Source organism: Hemicordylus capensis, chromosome 4 (genome assembly GCF_027244095.1).
Source record: "Hemicordylus capensis ecotype Gifberg chromosome 4, rHemCap1.1.pri, whole genome shotgun sequence".
Taxonomy (NCBI): domain Eukaryota; kingdom Metazoa; phylum Chordata; class Lepidosauria; order Squamata; family Cordylidae; genus Hemicordylus; species Hemicordylus capensis.
The window spans coordinates 310,445,762-310,465,294 of record NC_069660.1 but is presented as its reverse complement, the minus strand read 5'-3'; positions in this window follow the sequence as shown (position 1 = coordinate 310,465,294).

Sequence of the window (19,533 nt, the reverse complement as noted above, 5' to 3'; positions counted from 1 at the left end):
TCTCACATGAATGGTAAGGATTCTCTAGCTGCTTCTGAACAAAGAGGAGAAAGTGTGCTTTCTTTTGACAATAATCTAGAGTGATTCATTGTCAGATAAGTGTCCCAAAGCAACAGGTTTGCCAACTGTATCCCCACATGCTCCAGAAGAGTTATTGCACACAAAAGGAACGTGCCTCAAATGAGGACCAAATTCTCTTGCAAAATTGGGCAAATGGAACCCAAAAATGCTGTTTCCTTGCTTGAACCTCTTTAGCATGTTGCAGGCTTAGTTCAACTACAAGATCAAACGACAAGATGAAACTGCAGATATATTTTCCCCTGCCCAAAGTAATATCACAAACAAGGACAAATCTCTCAAGAACTGTCGTTTCAGTGGTACTTTAAAATAATTCATTTCTGTAGCATTTGCATTTCAATGGCAACTGTCTCCTGAAAGACCTCAAGACAAAGCATTTATTTCATGACACTTAGGAAAAAAATGCTTTTCATATAATAACAGGACAGCTGGGGGTTACTGGTAACGTAATCCCCTTTAAGTTTGGGGTTTGAAATTGTGTATGAAGCAGTGCTTGAAAGCTACCCCTTTTTGTCGGTTTGATTTTCCAAGCTGATGAGGGGGAAAAATGTTTCGTGTTGCTTCCCTTCTTTTGAAACAAATTGGGGGGAGGGGGGAGGGAGAGCCCTCTTGGGGACAGATTCTGAGCTGGAATCAAAGAAAGCTTCCCCATCACGATCGGCTGGTTATAGAAGTGAAATTCTAGTATAGTCACTTTGAACACTTACTGGAGCAACAACCCTTATTAATTTCATTGCTAAGTGGAATAGCAATGTTCTCTCCATGCCCCAAGAGGGTCAGGGGAGACTTTGCTGATGTCGGCAACTGAAGAACAAATGCTTGCTGGGAGCTTCCAAGAAGATCTCATGCCAGTGGGAAGTGGGCCTCTCCCTCTACTATTCCGCTATGTGCTCTTGGGCCAGTTGGCTAACTGAGCAGAGAGACACCTTTTAAAGTGGCGATTCTTTTATATTTAGCAGGGGGAGAGCTCCCTCCCACCATCCCATGGAGCACTGCAGGTTTGGCTGGGCGTGAGATTTTTTGTTCCTTAGCCCTTGGAGGTGTAGTGACATGGTAGGGAGAGACCTCCTTCTGCAAGAGCATTGTGTCACGATGGAGGGAAAGTTGAGTATCTGTGTCAGGATCTCAGCCCTGAAATGTAGTGTGCATGTGCCGGCCCCTGTGAAGAAGGCAAGGGACAGCCATCCCACTTGAGAGCTAGTGGCTTGAATAAAGCATTCTCTCTTTATTCAAGAGGAGAGGTCTATCAACGGCTGCTAGTCGGAGGGCTGTGGGCCACCTCCAGCCTCAAAGGCAGGATGCCTCTGAGTACCAGCTGCAGGGGAGTAACAGCAGGAGAGAGGGCATGTCCTCAACTCCTGCCTTCAGGCTTCCAGCAGCATCTGGTGGGCCACTGTGCAAAACAGAATGCTGTACTAGATGTGCCTTGGGCCTGATCCAGCAGGGCTGTTCTTATGTTCTCTCCCTCTCATCTCTGCTTGAACCCCTTGTTTCAGTTAGTGATATAATTAGCTGCATCGCCTTATCAGTGTCCTCTGTGAGAACATTGCTCGTTATACTGCCTCACTATGCCTTTGTGTTGGCCATGCTTTGCTCATGTGTTTCTATTCACCAGCAAGTGAAGCTTATTTGTAATCAACTATAAAAGGCTGCCCCTTTAGAGGGCTAATTGGATCTCACCGATGGACTAGCGTGAAAGTGCCTTGGACGAATGCCAAGGAGAGCCACATTTCCTACTGCAACGGGATGTAAGCCATTGACCCCTTTATCTTTCTCTGCTTAAAATGACATCTATTCCCCCTCCATTGGGTGCATGTCTCTTCATCTCAGACTCAAGAAAAGAACTATGCCTGCCTGGCACAACATGGAAGAGGTCTTGGAGCAAAATTCTGCAATATTAAGAGGTTGATCACATGACCAGGCAGGTGGGGGGAAGGTTTTGTTTCTCCCTCCGATGACTTTCAGAATGTTGGTGGGAGCATCATCCGTGCTCCCACATGATCCATGTGGGATCATGTGGGAGCACGGACATGATCCATGTCCGGAGAGCCTGGATGATGCATCCCAGCCCGGGTTAAGAGAGTGTTTGCTTCCTTAACCTTGGCTAACAGCCAGGCTCCAAAGCCAGGCTAAGTCTGCTGCCCTGCTGGGATCAGGCTTGATCCTGGCGGTTCTCATGCACAGCCTAACACAGGCTGGGCTTCCCTAGCCTGGGTTAGGCTGCGTGTGAGAACAACCTCTAAGAGTAACGTCTGTGTTGGAGTCTGAAAGAAGAAGAGAAGTATAAGCTTTCTATGATCTGCCTGGAAATTTCTTTAAAATGAGGGTTGTAAAAAGAAAACGAATGCCTCAATAAAACTGCCAATATAATATCACATGGTCCACAATTTCAACCTTTTCAGTCTGGCAGGGGCTGAGATCCACATCCCCCCGAAACAGGATCCCCAGTAGTGTATGTTTTGAGGAATATATGCCTTTTACCCTATATCATTCTCTAATCAAAATGACATCTGTTCACCTTCCACCTGCGTGTGCTTGTGTTTCCACCTTGGACCCATGCAAAGAACTATGCCCCTGGCACAACAGGGGCTTTATAGACTGCACTGCTTTCATTGGGGCATGTAGGGGAATTAGCCATTGCACATTGTTAGACACAACAGGACTAATATCTATCTATCTATCTATCTATCTATCTATCTATCTATCTATCTAACCACATATCAACGTTGCGTAGCAGTTTACACAGCAAACGTTAAAACCAGAATGAAAACCAAATTAAAACAGATAAAATGTTAAAAACAATTTAAAACAGCAGAACCATAAAAACTAATTGAATCATAGCTGGTGAAATAAATGTGTCTTGGACGCATAGAGTTGGCATGGAGAGAACCTTTTTGTAGGAAGAAGGGAATTGGCTGTGAAAGGTTTCCTCTGGATCCCTGGCGGGCAGGGCTAAAAGCAATGGGATGAAATTGTAAGGAAGCAGATTTAGGCTAGATATGAGGAAGAATTTCCTCACTGCAAGAGGTGTTTGACAGTGGAACAGATTGCCTCGTGCAGCAGTGGACATGCCTTCACTGGAGCTTTTCAGACAGACGCAGTCACCTGTCAGGGAAGCTATTGCAGTTTCCTGCACTGAGCAGGGTTTGAACTGCTACCACTACTACTATCGCTACAAATATTTATATACCGCTTTTCAAAAAACATTCTCAAAGCAGTTTACATAGGAAAATGATAATATGTAAAGATGGTTCCCTGACCCAAAAGGGTGCACAATCTTAAAGCAACGTAAGGTCGACAACAGCAATAGCCAATGGAGGGCTGTTGTGCTGGGCCTGAATAGGGCCAGTTGCTCTCCCTCTGCACAATACAAGAGAACCATCACTTTAAAAAGTGCCCTTTTGCTCAGTTAGCAGGGGTTTAGGGTGGACTCCAAGGTCCCTTAACATAGTAAGGTTTAGGATGGACTCCAAAGTCTCTTAACATAATATGCTACTATGATCTGCCCCTCAAAATCACGGGGATCGGGGCTGGAGACTCTTGGGAAGGAACAATTCACATGCTCAGGGCCATAGGACTCAGGTGGTGGTGGTGAAAGGGTTCAGAATCCCTCAAGACATCTTAGTGTGTGTGTGGTGAAGAAGTGTCTGGGTTGGGGATATGCTCATCACAGGCATGAAACCAGATGAACTGTACCCTAGGAACAAAGGGCTGCTTTAGACTGACTTAGTATTGTTGACTCTGAATAGCAGTGGCTCTCCAGGGGCTGCATTTGCATGTAACATGAAACCAGAGTTGAAGGGGTGTCTGGTTGAAATTTGTCTACATCTGAATGCATGCAACCACACTTCAGACCAAAAATCTACCTACAGTTTCCCTCTCCAGTCTCCAGTTTGTACCTTCAGATTGTAGTGAGTTTCACTGCCTTTCATTCCGGTTTTGCCATGCCAGCATTACGTCTGAAGATGGGCACCGCAGTCCCACTCTCTGGCAACCGGAGTGGAGGAAGGAAGTGCCTCCCTTGCTCCAGTTGCTGCTGAGGCCACCCTTCAGTCAAGAAGGAAGCCCAGGGTGCCAGTTTCCCCTCCTCTCTGTAATTCTTGTTATCCCAGTTCACCTCCTGTCTGTTACATGTGAATGTGGACAGGAGAGCAGGAGAGGTTGGACCCGTGTTTCCACATTACGTGTGAATGTGGCTAGGGTTCCAGGCAGAACTCTTTGTTGGAGATGCTGAGTGTTGAACCTGGAACCTTCTTCATGCAAAACTGATGCTCTGCCACTGAGCTGTGGTGCATACAAGATGGCTGTGGTAATGGGGCATACCTTCATTACTGCAGAACCATAATACTCACATCATCACTGAGTAGATTAACTAGTTTAGATAATTGCTGCTCATCCTTCAACTTGTTTAGTAAAGTTGTGTTTTTTATCCGAAATGAAATCGGTTGTCTTACCTCTCTATTGCTGTTCCCAGGAGCAAAAGCACAAGAAATGTCCTAAAATAAGTTTGGCCTTCCCATACAAGAGACACTCACATGGATGTATGAATGCTGCAAATATCAATGAAAGTGAAAATCATCTACTTGCTGTCACAAACAAGTGTCGAAGAAGCAACAGATTTGGGAACAATATGTTCAGATCCGATAAAGAAAGAGCACAACACAGTGGTTCCTTGCAGAATTAAGCAATTGTGCATACAATGCACAGCAATGATTCAGTTCAGCACTGATGCACAATTAAGCCAGGCCTATGCCTTTAAAGGGCAGATTTGCACCTTTAAACTCAGTGATTCAGGTGCAAATTCCAAAGTGTAGGTGCTCTCCATGGCATCCCCCATGGCCATGCCCACCCCAACAGCCAGAGAAGCTGAGAAGTACCATCACTCCAACCCTGTGGGTCCCCCCCTTCACTAGACCCCTGCTTAAGCCCATCCTGTGCTCTTCAAGAAGGGATTTGCATAATGTGTCCATACTTTGAAAAAGGAAACAAAGCACAGTAAAAACCAATTGACTATGTATGGAATGCCCAGTAAGGATAGGAAGCAAGGATTCAGAAAAATCTTCACTTTTGAAAAGCATAGAACTGCTTTTGCAAATAAGCATCCCAAATACAAAATGCCAGTGATCAGGAAGATGAAAAAATCAGTAAAAAGGAAAATGAAATTTTGGCACAACCCTGCACAAAAGTGCACAGACACTGGACATCTATGTGATCACTACATCTGTCTTCCTCACCTTGGCTGCCATGCTGCAATGCCACAGGCATGTTGTGACACTGTAGTCCTGCAGTCACACAATACATACTTACACAAGAGTAATCCCATTGGATTAATGGGATTGCACTAGTGCAAATGCATTTTGTGCAATTTTGCAGTTGCGCAGCTGAAGGAAGGCAACATTGCACCATGCATATAGCATTGCACAGTATGTCAGGATCTGCTAGTTCTCAGCACTGGAATAAGATAAAACTTTCTCATCAAGATTCCCCCTCCATTGCAGATTGGGACTGGGTAGGTGGTGCTGAGCGAACTTCTGATCTGCCCCACCCCAAGACAATGCATTACCCAGGGGACCTGGAAAATTGGGGCCAAATATGTCCCAACTGGGAAATGTTCTCACTCCCTTGTTCTCATCCCCTGGATGTTGGAACCCTTGTGATTACCATCTGGGTTCTTACACATGCAAGCCGATGCTCTACCACTGAACTAGGGCCCAAAGCAGACAGTGCTCATGTATAGTCACCCATCCAAATACAAACAAAGGTGGACCCTGCTTAGCCTGGGTTCCTGCTCACTACTGCAAGACCAGCTCTCTTCCCCACACAGAAGGTCCACAGTTTTGCATTGCATGAGGTGACCCAGCCTTTGTGAGCATTCCGACTCAAATGTGAATGTTGTGAATGCAGACATGTCAACTTTGATTCCAGTAACTCCATCACTCTGGCACTAAACCAACCAGTTTTGCCCTACTTTAGGTGAGGAACACGTCTCTGGAGATTGTTGGAAAGAGCACTGCGTATCATCTCATATGCATATGGTTACTGACAATTTACTACTAATTATGGGATGAATCAAAACCAATTAATTATTCAAGCAGCTTTATGGAGAGTTAATCAACCACTGCCTTTTGGCACAACACTCTCTTTAGCTGTGGCCTTGTGTCGTTGTCGTAACTCATCCATGCGCCTGAAAATTAAGCATTATATGCAGAAGCTGCAATAATATTTAAGAAAACAAATCAAGCCTATGGAAACATAATAAATAAAATAACTTACAAGTGTTTTGAATAAAATACTTCTGAGCCTCAAGAATCTTAAAGCATAAATGTCCCACACAAGTTTGCCAGGTTCTTCTTCCTAAGAACTATGTGCATGCACAACTCTGTTTTTCTATCTATCTATCTATCTATCTATCTATCTATCTATCTATCTATCCATCCATCTATTTACTTATTACATTTCTATACCACCCTATCCATCCAAAGGTTCTGGGCTGTGTACAAAAGCCAAAACCAACCAACCAACCAACATTTAAAACCATCAGCCTAAAACAATATAAAAACAAATTTTAAAACCAGTTAAAAACACTTAAAAAACGATTCAGTTGATGAAGACGTTGGTGCCTTTGTGACATTAGCAGTTAATACTCAAATCCCTACTCTCATCTCATACCTATGTGCATAATTAGCAATCTACACACCACACACAAAGGAAAGGGGAGTGAAGGGTGGGATTCCATGCTTATGAGATACAGGAACATTAAACGCTGTCATATGGCAAGTCAGAGCATTGGTCCAACAAGCTCAGTATTGTCTGCACTGGCTGGCATTGGCTCTCCAAGGCTTCAGGCAGGAATCTTTCCCAGTCCTACCTGGAGATGCCAGGGAGTGAACCTTGGGACCTTCCGCATGAAAACAGACCTGGAAGCAAAATGAATGTGGGCGTAGGGCAGGGGGCAACATAGAGCATAGCTGCTCTATCAACATTCTCACCAATGTGGTGGTGGTCACCTTATTTATTCATTTAGGCATTTATTCCCCACCTTTCTCAGATAAACAAAAAAGAGCTTATAGAGAAATAGATTTATTGCAACAGATACAAATTAACTGCACCCAATGCTGCTTGTTGGTTAACACAGGCTGGTTCTTCCATTCTGATGCTGCATTTACGTTGCAGCAGGATGCGGTGGGACGTTTTCTGGCAGGGGCTGTGGAAGAGGGTTCCTCACAGATGCTCCCTCCCTGGCCATGGGAAGGGGCCAGATTAGTCTTCCCATGACTTGGATGTTCTTTCTGGGAGGCAAGGGAAGAACTTACCAATGGGCCTTGGTGGATGGTCGAAGTCAGAGTCTTCTGCATTTCAAGTCTGCCTTTCAAGTCCCCTGCTAACTTGGCAAAGAGGTATCTTTTAACGTGGTGATTCTCTTTATTTAGCAGGGGGAGAGTAACTGGCCCTATCCACCCCCAGCGCAGCATCCCTCCAGTGGCTGTTGCTGTCATCTGGCTTATGTTTCTTTTTAGATTGTGTGCCCTTTCAAAAATACATCTTTTTAATGCATTATTATTTTTCCATGTAAGGCACTTTGTGAACTTTGGTTGAAGAATGCTATCTAAATATTAGTAGTAGTAGTATTAATTGGATTAAATATAAAATCTGGGATGAGACAAATTTTATGCAATTTTGTATTATACATACAAAATTTGGGATGAAACCCTTTTGAGAAAAGTCAGTTTATGAAAACTCTTGCAGTGCAGTAGTAGAATGCATATTTTGTATTCACAAAGTCCATTGCAACCTCTGGCATTTCCAGTTCAAGTGCATCATGTGGCAGGACTGTGAAAGCCTGGAGAGCTCCTAGCAGTTAAAGCAGATAATACTGAGAGAGTGGGCGCAAAGGTCTGGCACAGTATAAGAAAGCTTCATGTCTTCTTTCAGCTTGCCTTGCAATTCTGCAGGTATTTCCCCCGCAAGCAAGAACCTCTGTTTCCACCCTGAATGCCAATGCAAGCCAAATTTGCTAGCAATTCCACATAGCATTGTAATATTCCTTACTGCCAGTAATTCACTACTGAGCTTCAGTGAGATTTGGAGTCCAGCAACAAAACCTATAATTTATGCCATATCCGGAAAGCAAATGGACTCTTCCGACTCAAGACATACGTCAGTTTAAGGCTGCAGATTGACCTTAGTCCTGGTGCTTTCCTACAAGCAGTGCTAAAATATTTATTCCTACAGTGGTGATATGAAAAAGCATCAATATTTCACCTGACAAGAAAACAGTAGTGTGACCTTAGTACACTGAGTGGCATAACAAGGCCAGTGGGGCCAGATCAGCAAGCACAATGGGACAGACGCAGAAGAGAGGAAATGAGAACATAGATGGGAAGACCGAAGTCATGATCTTGATGAACTCATTCATGCAGCACCATTGGGGCTTAGCTCCGTATGATAGTGACAGGTGTATGATATTTTTAAAAATCATGTCAGGAGCCCCATTCATTTTCTGGGCTACTGTTTCATTTGGTTCAGGCCTTTGACTCAAGGCCATCAGGCATAAAATGTACAGTTCCATAAGAAGGGGGGAAGTGAACATAAGAACAGCCCTGCTGGATCAGGCACAAGGCCCATCTAGTCCAGCATCCTGTTTCACACAGTGGCCCACCAGATGCCGCTGGAAGCCTACAGGCAGGAGTTGAGGGCATGCTCTCTCTCCTGCTGTTACTCCCCTGCAACTGGTACTCAGAGGCATCCTGCCTTTGAGGCTGGAGGTGGCCTATAGCCCTCCGACTAGTAGCTGTTGAAAGACATCTCCTCCATGAAGTTATCCAAACCCCTCTTCAAGCCATCCAGGTTGTTGGCTGTCACCACATCTCGTGGCAGAGAATTCCATAAGTTGATGCGTTTCTAAAAGAAATGCATTTCTAAAAGAACATTTGTGCACTTCAAACATTCAAGACATGAAAACTTTTATTACCCTATTTACCTGAATCCCAAATTAGTCCTCCCCCCTCCGCCAAGTTCTTTGATGTTAGAAATCAGGGGTGCTTCTTAAATTCAGAGTCCTTTCCTTTTCAGGTAAATATGGAATAATCTCTATTTAAGCAAAATGGCACAGAAGACAGTATAACCAGTATGTAACCTCTATTTTTAGTTGGGGGGGTATTGTTTTAAATCCAGAGTAGTCTTCTGTTCAGGTAAATCTGGTATGTAACATGATATAAAAAGTGACTGATAATGAGAAAAGTCAAATGAGTAATCCAGGTTTCTCTAGAACCCAGACAGACTCTGAACAGGCATCCCCATTTCTCCTTCCCCACCAAAGATGCTTCCTGCAAACTCCACACTGCTACTCCCCACAGAATATCCACCAATACATTCTCCTGCAATAGTGCTGTCAAATTTCCATTTCTGAGGATTTCCTCCCACTTCCAAAAGTCATGGAATGTGCTTCTAGCCAACAACGTATGTGTACAGAGACAAGGAAAAGGTGCAGGTATGTGTGGTGAAAGCACACACTACAAATCTATATCACATACCATTGCACAGTTCTGAATTTTCCTTGAAAAACTTCCTGCTATGCCCATTTGTTTTGGACTTGTTTGTGAAATCCCCATTCATTTCCCCCAAGAAGTCCAACTCTGCCTCCATTGCAGATGGTGCAGGATGGAATTTTCTGAGTATCAATTACCTACCTCCAGCTTTAAGATACCTTACAACAATTAGGGGTGTGTGTGGAATTGTTTACTGCAGTTCAGTTTGAATTTGGGCCAACTGGGCTTGGTTTGGCTTGATCATGGACTGAACTGCCTCTGGTTTGGTCCACAACTGAACTGTCCCCGTTCGATGGTTCACCTAGAATCAGTTCATTCACACCCCTAACTACCATCTTGGTTATATTGTTATAGGAAATCTTACCTGGGGATTATCTCAAGGACATGCAACATCATTAATAAAGGTAGAGGCATAGACTTGACGTGGGTGGAGATGCCACCCCTCCTCACAGAACCCAAGGAAAGACAAGTACAGGTTTGTCCTAGAAGGAACATTTACATCTGTGATGGTTTGCCAGTGTTTAAAATGATCAGAAATCAGATGACAGGAGACTCTAGCTATATCAGACCTAGCAAATGGATCATGCAAGCACCCTGGCCCTTACTGACACAAACCTGAGAGAAGTATTTTGAATAGCAATACAGTCTATCTAACATTACTGATGGGGAGCATTACAGTGTTCCTGGATATTCTGCCTTGGATTTGTAGGGGAGGATTTGAGGCAACCCTTGATTTAGCAGAGAAACTCCGTTTGAGAACAGAGTTCAGGGAGATCTGGAAACAGTGGGTTAAGGTCTAAAACAAGTAGAGCCCTTTCTCACAATCAGGAGAAAGGGCTCCAAGGGGCAGGGGGAGGAAGCCATGACATGCTTCCCTTCCCCACACACCATCTCCTTTTTCATTGCTAGAAGGTGTATCACGTGCTGCATGGTGGGCTGGGGGGCAGGGAAGTGTCTTCCCAGCCTCCAGAACTCCTACAATGCACTATGCAAGAGAGAGGTGCATTATAGGGATCCTTCCAGCATTGGCCGGGAGCCTACTTGCATGTAGGTACTGTGTGGAGCCACGCGACCCATGATCAATTAGCCCTTGCACCCCCAAAAATACACTAAGCAGCGGGTTTTTTCCACAATTTTTAAGGCTCCATTTGACTAACTCAGCCAGCACTGCCCTCATTCACCCTCAGTGACATCATAATATAGCTGATATGATTGGTTACATAGCATGTTAAGAAGATAAAAAAGCCCTGCTGGATCAGGCCCAAGGACTATCTAATCCAGCATCCTGTTTCACACAGTTTCCACCAGATGCCTCTGGGAGCCCACAGGCAAGAGCTGAGGGCATACCCTCTCTCCTGCCATTGCTCCCCAGCTACTATTATTTAGAGGCATCTTGCCTCTGAGCTGGGGGTGGACCATAGCCTTCAGACTAGTAGCCATTGATAGACCAGTCTTCCATTAATTTATCTAAACACCTCTTAAAGCCATCCAGGCTGTTGGCTGTGGCAGACAATTCCACAAGCTGATTATGCATTGTGTGAAAAAGTACTTCCTTTTGTTGGTCCTAAATTTCTTGGAAATCATTTTCATGGGATAACTCCTGGTTCTAGTGTTATGAGAGGTGGAGAAAATTTCCTCTCTATCAAACCTCTCCACACCATGCATTATTTTACAGACCTCTATCATGTCTCCTCTCAGTCGTATTTTTTCTAAACTAAAAAGTCCCAGGTATTGTAGTCTTGCCTCATAAGGAAAGTGCTCGAGGCCCCTGATCATCTTGGTTGCCCTCTTCTGCCCCTTTTCCAGCTCTACAATGTCCTTCTTAAGATATGGTGACCAAAACTGCACATAGTACTCCAAATGTGGCTGCACCATAGTTTTGTATAAGGGCATTATAATATTAGCACTTTTATTTTCAAACCCCTTCCTAATGATCCCTAGCATGGAACTGGCCTTTTTCACAGCTGCCGCACACTGAGTCGACACTTTCAACAAGCTGTCCACAATGACTCCAGATCCCTCTCCTGGTCAGTCACCAACAACTCAGACCCACATCACATTATACTTGTTAACACTTAACTGCATTTGCCATCTTATTGCCTACTCACCTAGTTTGGAGAGATCCTTTTGGAGCTCCTTGTAATCTCTTTTGAATTTCACTACCCAAAAGAGTTTGGTGTCAACTGCAAATATGGCCACCTTGCTGATTATCTCAACTTCTTGATCATGTATGAACAAGTCCCTGGGTGACCCCACTTCTTACATCCCTCCAGTTAGAGAACTGTCCAGTGATTGCTGCCCTCTGTTTCCTGTCCTTCAACAAGTTACCAATCCATACATGAACCTGTCTGCTTATTCCATGACTGCTAAGTCATTTTGCTATCATCCTATACACTATGTGATCCCTGACTTGCTGGGATCATTAATCCAGGAAGGCAAATAAAGCAATAGCCATTGGAAAAGTGGGACTGAAGTAACAGCAGATGGGGGAATTGATGCTGTTGAAATAAGCTGAAAATGCTGAATGCTTGTACAGTAAGTATTTTTCGGGTGGGGAGAGAAGTCTACCCCTCCAAAATCACTAGTTTCTACAAGAAAAATTAAAAGTGGATAATTTCTGATGACGCTTTAGTCAGAAACAAGCCTCTCATATTTCCCTTTGCCGTGTTCAGACCAAAGAGTGAACAGGTTTTTTAAAAAGGGTCAATGGGTGATGCCAGGGACAAATTTGGTCCATTAATTTTTACCAAGCAGATTGGTGTTTGAACAGTTCCCATTACTTTTGTGCTGCAAGGCAGAATTATGCTTTGCTCTGTCTTATTATAAGGTGGAGATACTGGATGATAAAGCTCCAAGCAGGACTCAATATATTTAATACTCTCCGGGATTTGACAGAGCTTTTTATTCCTGCTGGAGAGAACCTTCTCTCTTCCTCTGAGCCCCTAATATTTATCCTTTGAGCCAGAACATTTAATTCAAATGATAAATTGACCGGTTTAATGTTATTGAATGTAACAAGGATAAGATATAAAGTTCCTAATCAATCAACAGGAAATATTTTATGAGCTACCGGACTAAAAAAAAAAAAAAAGTAGTCTGTGCTTCTTTTTCCTCATTTGCTCAATTCCCTGTACCAATTTTGTCCTTCACAGAATCGTCGAAAAAGTTTAGGCTGCAATGCATACTTTTCTATGCTTTACATACTTTCTCCAAAATGATTTTATGGCATATAGTAAATACACATGGCACCACTTCTCTCCATATTATATCGTTTGCTTTTTGACTTCATTGCTGAGAGGAAGTGTCGAGCAATGGATTCATATTAAGCTTAGTACCTGGAAACAATCAAGCATATCATGCTGTCATTATGGGATGAGCAATAAATATCAGCACACTTTATGTTTTAAGTGTCGAAATCAATCTCTCGGGCTAATATTTTTCTAAGGCGTAGAGAGATATTTGGGTGTCATAAAGTGGATCACCTCAATTGAAATTGCTCTCCATTGGATGAGCAGGCAATCAGAAGTGATATGCAAATGTGACCTTCAAACAAGTTGAAGCAAGAGACAGGGAGAAAAGATAGCATCTGTTGAAAATATCCTGCAAATGCTGGTGTTTTTTTAAAATAAAAATAAAAATAAAGGACTTACTTTTATGCTTTCAACATTCAAAAGTTTAATCAGCAAAATAACCTTTGGACTGTCCATACCAACACTGACATTCTGCATTAGGGGTTAATATGGACACTCCGTTTCTCAGTTTCTGTTACATCTAAATTTTGCCCATTTCTATTGGGTTTCTGTTCCACTCTTTTCTGATAACCCCCACCCCAGCTTTTTATTCATCCCTGAAATAATCCACATTTAAATATGTGTTTTTAAAAGTATCTTCATATATATTTCTTCTAATGATGGAAAGTAGGCATGTATATACTTATTTTCCCCAGAGATGTTCAAACTACTTATAGCCCATAGAAACAGTTGCATTAAAAAAAAAAAAAATCTGATCTGCTGGAGAATAGGAGGGATCCAGAACTATGCATCTGGTCAAAATTTTGGAGAGAGGAATTTGGTAACATCTCTACATAGGATTTAGTGGTGACATCCCCACAGAGCATTTACTGTACTCCAATTGTGTTAGCTTTTGACAACAGTCTTAGCCCTGTTCTTACAATCTGCTGTATCTAGCATGAGCAAATGTGTGTAGAGGAGAGAGCAGAGGGAGTACATCTAGGAGGTGGCAGATGCCATCTCTCGATCTGTGTCTATGACACTCTCTGTGTCCCAGACTTTGGTTTGGGGTGGAATATAAATGTATTAAATAAATACATATTAATTTCAATGTCTGCATCGAGTCAATGCGTGTACAGCTCTATGTTAATAAGCCACTTTTCACATGAGCGGAAACCCTGGAACAACACAGTCCCAGTTGCAGAGACAGAGGTCGATGTGCATATGGTTGCATACATGTACACACTATACAGGCATTCAGCTTTATTAAAGTGGCACAGGAGTGCCCATTTAGTTAAGGCGAGCAACAACAAAAATCCCCACTATAAGTTTTCAAATTCTATTGCTTCTAAATAAGACAGCTCTTGAGCTAATAACTTGAAACTTTGTCATCTGTGATCTACTTGCTGAGGACTAAAAATGTGCCTAATTTCAAGGAGTTCCAATAAAAATTGCCACAGCTCAAACAGATCTCACAATAACAGGGCTATTGCCAGAGGGCATGCTGGAACATATGAACTTAAATGTAGCTGGATCAGGGCATAAAAGGTTAGCTTTGAGTATGAACAGGAAAGGGTTGAAAATAGCAGGGCTATGCATCAAATCGGAACATAATTAGTCCTGGTGTGGTGCAAGCCATATTGGAGTATTTTTCACCAAAAATGATTCCAATGAAAAATGTCCCTGATATGAGCAACAGATCTGATGCGATGGCACATCTTATCCACATGGCATCAAACCTGTCAGAGGATCAGTGGAGATGTGGATTACTTTTAAAGAATTTCATTGAAGAAGGCAGCTGCCCAGGCGGCAGAAATCCATAGCATCCACATTCACAGTGCAGTGATATTTGTACATACATATTTACTCCCCTCTCACCCCCTCCAAACTTAGGAAAGCCCCCCTGCCGTGTACTGGTAAAAGGGAATCCTCACCAGATTCCCCTTTACCAGTATAGCTTCAAGCCGGTCGAGCCAGCAAAGTTTGTACTCAAACTGGGTGTGGGCCCAAACCAAGCTCGAATCCGGTTCATATTTGAGCCAAACCAGGAAATGTGCACACCCCTAAAGGACATCATTTATACTACATTTTTCTTGCAGGATTCTAAACCACTTCTGCTAATATCTAGAGTGTCCTCCATATCCATATACCAGCCAGTTGTGCCTGGTAAGTGTCATTCCAGGGAGGTTGTGAGGGTGGGAAAATATCACTTTAACTGGCAGCAACCCTACCCACTGACAGTACTCAGAATTCTGGGCAGGATGACAGTTGACCAGGCACTCTGTGGTGAGGCTATCCCTCCCGGCTACTCAACTAGCCTCCACACATGTTCAGAGGCCATTTGTGGGGTTAGCACAGCATGAACCTCTCCATTGGCCTGTCTGGAACCAGAAGGATTGGCCCCCTCACCCCTAGATTTGTCTTCTTCAGTGGCCATTTCACCTGGCCGTGATCTAAATGGTAGAAAAATATGTATGCATTTATTAATTAGAATTATTCTTGTTTTCAAAAGCTTCCCAATGTTTCTCATAAAATAGCAAAATGAAACTCCATCAAAGAAACATGATCTGTATCAAAACAGCCACAGGAAGAAAAGAAAAAAAAACCCATGAGCCAAAACCCATGTGGGAAAAAAAAGTAAGTTTTGCAGCCCTTATACAAAGAGCATTTCTGGCAGGAGATTCCACAGCTCTGGAACAGCTGCCGTGAAAGCATTGCTCTGAGCTGATCTTGTTTGCACCTGCCACAAAAATGGCACCGGCAATTGGGCTGTGTGAAGCATCAGATGAATATTCAGATCTGAATCAAAGTGGGCTGCTTCCGACATATTTACTTCATTTTGGATCTGAAGTGGCAGCCATCCAAAGCCAGTTGATGCAAAGCAAAGCTGGCTGAAGTTTCCACCCTCCCTCGGGTCCACTTTGGCCTGCCTCAGATCTTTGAAGGCCTGCATGCTGGAAAAAAGGGGAAGAGAAAGCACCTGGGTCAGACGGTCTTCTGTAAGAGTTGCCCTTCCTCTAGGGTTGGGCATGCGTCGGAAATTGAAATTGGTTTTGCAGTAGAATCAAAACCTGCTGTTTTGAGTCAAACACGAATCTAATCTGCTTGAAACCTGAGTGGAAACATGGGTGTTCTTGCTAAAAGAACACCAGGCTATCTCTTTAAATGGCCTCCCTGTACCCACGCAGAGGCCTTTTAAAGGTTTAGCCCTGTGTCAATCACTGTGGGTGACTGGTCAGGCCGGGCATGGGGTGGGATGGTGGGTCCAGTTGCCACCTCCCCACTGCTGCCAGCTCTGCTGTCCTAACTGCTCCTGCCAGGACCAGTTCAAAGGTGCCTCCATGCCTTTTCTTTGTCAAAGCGGGATGGTGGGTTGTGTTACCACCTCCCTCCCCCACTGCAGGCTCTGCACATTTTGGGGTGCCCCAGTGCCTCTTTATTTTTGTTTTAAAGACTGAAGTGATGCTCTCCTCCCCTGCCCACCATATACAGTAGAACTCGAATCGATTTGGCTAGATTTGATTCTACTTCGCAAAACTTGAATCAACCGGATTTGAGTAAATTCGATTAGAGTCCAAATCGATTTGCACAACCCTACCTTTCTCAACCTCCATTTCCAGGGTACAACCAGTTGTGTAGCTGGCTTGGAGGTGGCCCAGGGACAGGATGCTGCTGGCTGCCCCCCATACTGGCCATACCTGCCAATGCAGGGGCATGTCCAGGACTGAAAGGCTGCGTGTGCAGTCCTTCAATCCTTCCCAGCTGGCTGGTGCTTTGCTTGCTGATTGAGTGTTCATTCAAGCTGGAAGGGATCAATGGGCCACATCCATCTCTCCCAGCTTCAGCGCTTTGTTCACCAGTTGGGTGCTTTCTCGCTGACTGGGAAGGGAAGAGGGGTTGTGCATTACATTCCCAGTCCTTGAATGCTTTGTTCACCAGCTGGGTGCATGAAGGCAGAGAGGGGGGTGCCATGGGGGAGTGGCAAGGGCTGCCATGCTGTCCCTCCCCCAGACCCCAGCAGCCCAGGGACAGCTGTCCCTCTCATCCAATGGTTGCTACACCCCTGAGTGCAACCCTTCAAATGGAGCCCAGGAACCAAGGAAGAGAGCTTTTCCCAACTCTTCAGCTCCCAGGCTGCTTCTGAATGGCTGCACCCTACAAAGAGGAGGAAGCACAACCTCCCATGGGGGACTCTCTGGCCCCAAAGGGCTCCCTTGATGCCTTAACTCCCCTTCCTCACCTTCTCCAGGGTGTTGCACTTCAAAAGCACTGGCTGAAACTTTGGATCCTAACTGAAGGAAGCAACACTCTTAATCAGGGTTGAAACGAAGGAGAACATGTCATGGTGGACCACTGTGTGAAACAGGATGCTGGACTAGATGGGCCTTGGGCCTGATCCAGCAGGGCTGTTCTTGTTTTCTTATGTGCAGCCAAAGCACACACACAGACAAATCAAATCGAGGAATGCTGAAATTGGCTCTGAATGTCCCTTTTCCACATGTCTAGTGCCAGTCCAAACTCTGAGCAGCCTGTGGCTTGAGTGAAGACACTTAGACTGCCCATACTGAGTGAAGACACTCAGACTGCCCATACCTGCTGAATCATGCAGTATTTGCTCTGGTTGCAGACATCAGCACTGACCACAAGCACAAATGGGCAGGTCTACAAACTAAGTCCTGAAGCTCAGAGGACCTGCTGAGAGAGAAAGTTAGGTTTACCTTCCAAGGGCTTGTTGACAGACAAGGGTGAATTACAAAAAAATATCCCCAGTTTTGGCCAAAATCTTGACAGCATGCTTTCTACCTCACAGCTATTTCTGGAGAAGTCAGAAAATCCCCTTCTGTCCTGATGTAACATGGCCCAGAGCAAATGAATTCAGTGCGATTAACATTTGTAGAGTGATTTGCAAAGGAAGCAATAACAACATGTCATTTATTGTCAAGCGTTACAGGAAAATGCAGGAATTTGTAGCATCCATATTCACAGTGCACGTCGCAGCTTCTGATGGAACCAAAAATGAACAATGGGAGAATCAGTTGCTACAGAGCTTGAATAAATCTCCATTGTTGAGGCAGCATTCTTGAAACATACTGAAGATCAAGAGGGTTCTGAGTGACATGTCTCAGTCTCACTGTATAAAAAGAATCGATGTCGGAAACGGGGCAAGTGAAGCATGTAAAGTAATTGTGAGGCCCTGGAGAAACAGCAGAAGAGCCACAATTAAATGAACCATTGGAAAGGAAGGTTCTGGGAAAGTTCACTTTTACACAGGTGGGTTTGACTTTCAGAGTCAAACATATAGGGTCATACCTTAATTATGGAGCACATGCTATGCTTTACATGCATGAGAAGTTCTCAAGATCACTCTCTAGCATCTTCATCTAAAAGAAATCTCCAGATTCTCCAGTGGTAAAGATGAGAAAAACCTACTGCTTGCTTATAGGGATGTGCATGAATTGGATTTTGTGTTTCGTTTCGAGCTTAAAACGAAACGCAGAATGGTCGAAACATTTCATTGAAACTGTGGCTGAGCCAGCTCTTTCAATGGAACACAGACTTGAAATGTTTCAAGTGTTTCAGATGTTCTGGCCATAGGGAACAATGGGGAATTCAAAATGCCCACTTGTTTCCCAAATCCTATGATTAAAGGTTAAAATTTTGTTTAAAATTGCCCGCTTGCCCATTCCCTCCATAATTGTTCCCCCTACCAATGGGGGCACAGTTGCCCATGACAACACTTGATTGGTATGATAACAAGCCAATCCAGACACAAGGAATCACAAGCCAATCAGAAGCCAGTGCCAGAAAACCAGCCAGCAAGGGGAAAACAGGCCTCCAAAATAGCACTCAAAACACTCAAAACATTCTGATCGAAATAGGGTTGTCTGTTTTGAGCTTGAAACAGGTCCTTTATTTTAAGGGTGTTCTGTTTTGAGCTCAAATACACTCAAAGCAGCCTGTACTGAGCTTGAAACATTTGGCACACCCCTAACTGCTTAAGTCAACTGTACTGAACCAGATGGATCAATGGGTTGACTCCATATAAGGCAGCTTCATATAAGTAGTGATGCTGCCAGCCTTTTCTTCCAAGTAAAGCTCTGAAGCTGAATCTGCAATATTCATAATGCTCTCATCCAATGTGAGAAAATCAATATGATATAAGCAATTTGTCCCCAGCTTAGATTTTAATCTGAAAAGGAGTCAAAGGAGGAATTTAAACCCTGCCTGCCTCCTGTGGTGTTTTTGGTTAACCCTTTCCTTGATGCACGCCAGCTTTTGAATGGGGTTTTAGTTACTTGTGGCACAGTGGGGAAGCAACCTGCCTAGAGAGCAGGAGGCTGTTGGTTCGAATCCCCGCTGGTGTGTTTCCCAGAATATGGGAAACTCCTAAATCGGTCAGCAGTGATATAGGAAGCTGCTGAAAGGCATCATCTCAGACTGAGTGGGAGAAGGCAATACTAAACCACTCCTGTATCCTACCAAGAAAACCACATGGCTCTGTGGTCACCAGGAGTCGACACCAACTCGACGGCACAACCTTTCCTTTCCTTAGTTACCTTAGTTTCCTTAGCTATCCAGGAACAGAGGCGGGGCTAACAAAGCCAGCAGCAAGAGCACTGAAGGCAGACTGCACTTGCTTCTCTGAAAATAATATCTGTCTCATTAAACCGTTAATA